The sequence below is a fragment of the Pinus tabuliformis genome, chromosome 7 (assembly GCF_031772625.1).
Source record: "Pinus tabuliformis cultivar Carrire ecotype Pingquan chromosome 7, CPIR1, whole genome shotgun sequence".
Lineage (NCBI taxonomy): Eukaryota > Viridiplantae > Streptophyta > Pinopsida > Pinales > Pinaceae > Pinus > Pinus tabuliformis.
The window spans coordinates 1,506,783,421-1,506,790,624 of NC_142293.1; the positions used below are offsets into that span (position 1 = coordinate 1,506,783,421).

General features: G+C 39.5%; 1 non-coding gene across 1 annotated transcript; it reads right to left on the reverse strand.

Moving 5' to 3' along the window:
- Positions 1-3,096: 3,096 nt before the first annotated feature.
- LOC149253557 (small nucleolar RNA snoR134) lies at positions 3,097-3,240 on the reverse strand. The gene has a single exon (XR_016267808.1). It is a non-coding gene; the product is annotated as a small nucleolar RNA snoR134 (small nucleolar RNA).
- Positions 3,241-7,204: the final 3,964 nt, after the last annotated feature.

Sequence of the window (7,204 nt, forward strand, 5' to 3'; positions counted from 1 at the left end):
AGGAGATACTTCAGGGTCTGAAGCTCACATTTTTGTTCTAGGGTTTTGGGCCTCAATCGTAGGCATGACACAAAGAGATCTTGAATGCAGTCGCTTGCTAGCTAACTCATTCGTGCGACTGAAGCTTTTCAGTCGCACACACAACACGTCCTCCAAGTGACTGCCATTTAGGGCTTCTGAATCACAGTCACAAGCTTTCCAAAGGTTGATTTTGACTGCAGTCGCTGACTTACAAATTTAAGGGAGTGACTAGAACGTCCCAGTTGCATGCATGACTCCTCCACCATGCAAATGGGACCTAAATGTTGAAATTTCAGTTGTCTGAAGTTTTCACTCGTTAACTGCAGTGTTCGGCAATTGAACGCAAACAGTGACAGTTCATTACAGGTTTCAGAATCAGAGTTTTGAGTATGAGCATTGTTGGGTTCATTTCATGAATGTTGTTTAGTTAATTTTTGTTGGATAGTTGTATGGATGAAAATATGGATCATTGTACTCTCTTTTGTTGAATCATATAATGACAATATAATAAGGAGAATTTGAATGGGTTTTTCCCGCGTCTCTAATCAATCCTGGTGTCTCTATGTGTGAATGTTTTTCTTCTATTGTTCCTTTATGTTTTGCTGCATTGATGATGATATTATGTTTTCTACTTAGTTGCATATGTTTCTAAATAATGATCTGAATCTGATAATGTTATGATGGTATGGGGTGAATTTAATGGATAAATGAAGAAATGAAATTATCAAAGCAAAGAACAATATAGCCCTAAGAAAAATTAACATGGTATCAAAGTTGGGCTGAAGAAAAGTCATGGATATCACCCCTATGATGACACCATTGAAGGATGCAAGAGAGGATGGTGGAGACCTAAAAGAATACTAGGGTTTGAAGATAACCTTAGGCAATTTGTGTATTAGGGTTTGATGGATATTATGAGGTTAGGGTTTGAGAGAAACCCTGGTTTATGGCAAAGATTTGAGATATGAAATCTAGAAACCCTAGCATGGTCAATGTGAAGATGCTCAATCACTTGTGACAGATTTGATGAAGTCCTAGATGGGATAGTCTCTATTAGACATGATTTCTGGTGAAATATTGAAGGAAACATTGTCATATGGACAATGGATAATTATGGCTCTTAAAGGTTGGTTCAAGAGGGAGATGATCACCTCCCATTGAAGATAAGTACTTATTGATTTATGATTCTCCTTTATTTCTTTACTTTTGTTTAAACTTATTGATCTAATAATTGTATTGATCATTACTTATACTTCCTGCATGTATATTTGAGTCTTTGGATGCTTCTAACCTCCTGATGAGTTGTGATAAGTGGGTCCTTTTTTATGACCATGGTTAGTGCAAGAAAAGAAGAACTAGCATCATAAATGAGGCACTTAATGAAAAATTAATAAAATGCTACAAGTTGCCTATGTAAAATACGAAGGTGCACATGTATACGTATACTACAAGGTATGCATGGTATATTGTTTCAATGTCGTGTTTCAACTGCAATATTGGATGGAAATGTAAGCCCTAAGATATGGTGAGAATGTCTCCTTCACAAATGCCTCATGTATGCATATGAAAGCAAGTTTGATTCATGATACCTATGATGAAATGATGCACTTATCTACCTCTTATATATGATGAACTTCTTGATTCTATGAAGCTACCTAATATTGATCTTTGATGTATTGGTATACTTGATGTTTGACTAACATCTATCGTTTTGCATATGTTGATCCCATAAAGCAGGCTAGCATCTTGATTCTAATAAATGGTAACTTGATACTATCGATAATATTTGTGAAAAGCATGGGAGTGACGATGATATAAGTATAACAATGAAATTGATATTCATGATTTTTTGTTCACTGTGGTTATGTTTTTATGTGCTTCGTAATTATGGCATATGGTAAAATTGAATGCCCTAACTTGATGGATTGAGTTATGAAGTAATGTTGTGATCATGATTCTTGAAGCATACTTTTATTATCTATTTGACACTAACCCTTGATGAAATATTTATGTCATAATGTAATGGTGAAGTAGCTGATGCTAACATGAGATGACCATGATAAACATGTGATATAGTGTGACTTTATGATCTAATAGTTCTGTCGATGCATGACAGTATTATAGACAAGTTGATGACTTGAATAATAATGGTTAAATTGGTTGCTCATTAAAAGGGAAACTCTCCATAAGATCCCTACTGTTATTATTATTTGCATTATATGTATAGAGGATTCTTTATTGCTGAAATAAGATTTATGGATATAAATAGACAAATATCTAATATTGTTGGTATGCAACAAAGTTCTGGTCTAAGAAGAAATAATTTTCCTTACTCTAAGCCTCAGCCGCACATAAGAAGGTCTATGGGTACGGTTATGCCTATAGGTCACAAAAGTTAAGATTTGTTCATAAAATCAGAAGTACAACCTGAAGTATGACAATCCTACAAACATGGAGCAGACAATAGAATTTCCTATGCATAGGGAAGTTTGAGTATTTTATTTACTATAAAGAATGTGAATGTGTTGACTCAACTTGTGTTTGTACACGACCATGACATGCATATCAATATTTCACTATTATTTAACCATTAAGGCTAACAATGTAAACTTTGAAACGGGAACTTGGTGCGGGGTGGGCGGCCCGTCTGCCCGCCCAGGGTGGCTGGTCGATTCTCAGAATCGGGCCAGCCATACTGCAATCACAAAAATCAAACATTGACGCCATTAAAGGGGCGACATGCGCCTCAAAACGGAAACAATCATATGAACACTGTTTCATTATTGTAATGGCCTTGAAAGCAATCATATAAATACTGGTTCATTATTGTTTGCAGCCATGAATCTATCAATCATATAAATACTGGCTCATTATTGTTTGCAACCATGAATCTCTAATACAACATAGGTTCCTTTGGAGAGCAGACATGGAATTATCCTCTAAATGTGACTACTGGTTGCTCATAATGAAATCACTGTATGACATATGAAATCTTCAAATGACAGACTGGTCTTTATCAAAGACGCTGATGGCTATTAAAATTTCCAGAGCGATGAAAAGATAAAAAGGATATAATAACGTAGCTGCCAAATTGACACAAACCAGATTTGGCAAATAATCGGTTTTGCAACACTGAACAACAGAGAAGTTCGATTTAGCACATGCATAGGGTAGATACTTCATTTGTATATCAGACCAGCCTTGTGTTGCAGCGTGCTGCTTTTTTTTTTTTTTTGGGTGTTGCAGCGTGCTGCTTTGTGATGAAACACTTCATATATTAAATTTTACATTTAAAAATGCTTCAACGCTGAAAAATTTCAATCCATCATATATCACAATTTAGACCCACTGTTATTCATTGCGTCATGTATTTTCAATCAGCCAAGAAACAAGACCTGAGTAATCAATTGTTCTCCTCTAGAAATCTATGTTGACGCTTTCATAGAGGCTCCTGAAGAAAACTGGAAAACGTTTCCGTCAAGAAAATGCTAGCTGCTTACACGTGTGCTTTGGTTGTATATTGTCGGATCCGCTCTAAATGGTTCCATCGAGCATTGTTTGTATACGCATTTAAGAAGACGAATAGGATGAACGCCCAGGTCTGGAAAGATAGGGAAAAGGTATTAATAATTCTAAAAAATATTCTATGAGAAGTCATGAATATTTAATTAAAACCCTACTGAATCTTATAATGGTTACCTTCATCCACTATCTTTGTTATGGGAAACGGGATTGCCACAAAAGGCTAGCCCTAACGGTTGTCTGAAGTCTTTCATTGATCTCAATTATTGAGAATCTCACCCCGCCTCCCACCCCGCGCCACCCTGGCGGCTCGCCTGCCCGCCCACCCGGGGTGGTTGGTCGATTCTCAGAATCGGCCAGCCACCCCGGGTGGGTGGGCGGGCGAGTAGGGTGGAAGGCAGGTATGGTGGGTAAGGCGAGCTGCGGGTAGGGTGCGTAGGGCAGGGGGTGGGTAGGGTGATGGCTGGGTAGGGCACGTAGCGTGGGGAGGGTGTGAGGGGGTGGCCGGGTAGTGTGAGGGCGGGTAAAGCGGGTAGGGTGGACGGTGGGTAGGGTGAGTAGGGTGGAGAGGGCGTGAGGGGGTGCGTGGGGAGGGCGTGAGGGGGTGGGCAGCTAGGGCGGGTAGGGTGAGGGGGGCGTGAGGGTGAGTGTCAGGTAGGGTAGAGGGGGCGTGAGGGGGTCGGCGGGTAGGGTGAGGCCTGGGTAGGGTGGGGCGGGCGTGGGGGGCGAGCGATTAGGGTGAGGGCCAGGTAAGGCGGGTAGGGTGGACGATGGGGAGGGCATGAGGGGGTTGGTGAGTAGGGTGGGGGTCGAGTAGGGCGAGGGGGGCGTGAGGGGGAGGGGGCGCGTGGGGTGAGGGGTGGAAGGGGGTGAGAGGAGGGAGGGGGCGGATAGGGTAGGGGAGTGTGGGGAGGGGGCAGATAGGGTAAGGAGTGGGGGGAGGCAGGAGGAGGGTGAGAGGGGGAAGGGCGCGGATAAGGGGGCTGAGAGGGAGGAGGGGGCAGGTAGGGGAGGGGAGTGTGGGGAGGGAGCGGGTGACCGGCCGATTGCGGGTGGGGCGAAGGGTGAAGGGGGTGAGTGGAGTGGGGGAAGGGGCAGGGCGTGAGGGGGTGGGGAGGAGGAGAAAGGGGAGTGTGGGGAGGGGGGCTGGGTTGAAAGACAGGTGGGGGTGCGGGCGCTGTGTGAGGGAGGGGTGGTAGGTAGGCTAGGAGGGGGTTGTTATGCGTTCAATGTTTGTAATATGTGATTTTCGCATTAATTTTTAAGTTAATCATTATTTTTTGAAAAAAAATGATTATTATTATTTTTTGACATGAAATTCATTAAAAAAAAAACTATTGTTTAACTATTTTTAGTTAAAATTTTCGTATAAAAATTGTGATTTTCGCATGTCAATTGTAGCAAAAAATTATCAAAACGTGTAGTTTTTTAGTTATATTTATGTTAAAAATGGTTATTTTTATGTCCATTGTTAAAAAATATTGTTTTTTAGAAACAATTATTTCTTGTGGATTGAAAAATTAGTTAACGATGTATAAATATGTAGAATATTGAAAATTCAAAATATCGACCTTCTTCTTTATATATGCAAAACAATAAAAACCTCACTACAAAAATAAAAAATAAAATAAAAACAAGAAAATATGAAGAAAAAGAGCACTTCAAAAATTATTAAATTTCCAAAATAATTATTTACATTTTATACATTAGGAAAAAAAAAAAAAAAAAAAAAAACATTTTAAGAAAAGGGCCTAGTGTAGAATTACCACATTTTTAAATCAGCATAAAAACACTACCATTCTAAAACGCAATGTACATAAAAAAAGTTATAGTGCCAAAAACTATGCTCTAAAAAACACGTGTGTTCTGCATCACCCATTTTCACAATCGGGTCACTTTTTTGCTATCTCTACAAAACGGGTAACAATATGCATTCCCGTTTCAAAGTTTACATTGTTGGCTTGTGTATGACAATATTTGATAATAGTTACAAGGGTTTGACTAGATTTGGCCAATTGATATAGATAAGCAGTGTTTGGAGGTTTTGATATGATGTTTGATAATGATTTAGAATTTTGACTTGATGTTGAGATATGTTTTGGGCTATGGGTCTCACTATGATAGCAAAATTGAGTTTTGACTTGATGATTCATGATTTGATTTGACGACTAATGATTTTCCTTGAGAACAATGTTATATGGGCATAGTGACTTTTGTTGGAAAATCAGAAAGGCAATAAAGATATTTCTTGATCTTGATAATTACTTGTGATTTTTTCTTATTATTACGATTATTTATATCTTCTTTCTTTAGTTCATCAAGCAATTACCAAAAGCAACAACACATAAAACAATGAACACAAGATGTAGGCACATGCCAGGGCAAAACCCCCCTCGAGGGGAAAACCCAGTCAAAGTAATTATTCCTTTCAATAGTATTCTTTGAGACTCTTTACCCTAGACCTTGACTAGACCTTCCCTCCACACCAAGTCAGCCTCCAGAAGATTTACCTCTTCCCAGCAACTTCAACTATGCAGCAACTTGCAGCAACTAACAGGTTCCGGCAGCAGTCCAACTTGGAAGACTTCGATCTCCCAATCCAGAGCACAAAATAGAGTGAGACCACCACCAAAATTTTTATTTTCCTTGACTCAGACTTACCCAAACTCGCATTCACTTCGGCTTCCTGGCAACAGACTTTCCCAGCTACCCACTTCACACTTCTGCCCAGCAAATAGATTTTCACACTTCTGCCTAGTAGAGAGAAATTGAACTTGATGAGAAATGATGCTGCAAATGAATTTAATGTCCTCCCTTTTATAGGCTTCTTGTGGGGTCGAGTAGGGTCTTAGGCTGACTTGAACTTCCATTAGGCCAACATGGTGTGGAGGTTCCATAATTCATATTTGACTCAATACTAAACCTTGCTACATGATTCAAAAGCCCAAGAGGGGTCTCTTTAAATGTACAATAATTCTATAGACTCGGAATAAATCCTAGAAGTCCTCAATGGGTACTTTGACGTAAAACATGGTGACCCAAGCATGAAACCCATCCTTTAATAAGTCACAATAATAATAATAATAATAATAGTTATTTTATTTATTCTTTTGACAAATACATTACATAATGACTCAAGTACATTATTTAAGACCGAACATAGTCACATTTTCTAACACTCCCTCTTAACTAGGGAGGTGATCATAATGTACATATACAATGGAAGATCTCAAATTATATGAACCATGGAGAACTTTAGGCACCACAATTCCATGGACTAGACTCTTGACTAGGGAAATCTATCCAACCAATCACTCAACAATTTAGGCACCGCAATGCCATGGACTAGATTCCTAACCAAGGAAATATATCCAAGTGGGACTAAGGTGGACTCAAGATTTCATCCCCTCTAAAAACCATCAGGCTTACTTGCTAACTATGAACCTAAAAATCTAGGTGTGTATCCTAAATAGAGCTCAATAATCAACACCGCCTTTCCAACTTCGGGGACTCAAACATCAACACAAAGTGTCAGCCAGATGTCTCCCTAGGCAATGCTTCACTCACAAAGCCTCAACACCCCTTGATCTAGCAGATTAATAATTACCAATCTCTCCCAATCTCTCCCAATCAAACTGATTGGTAACCAACATGCTATCAA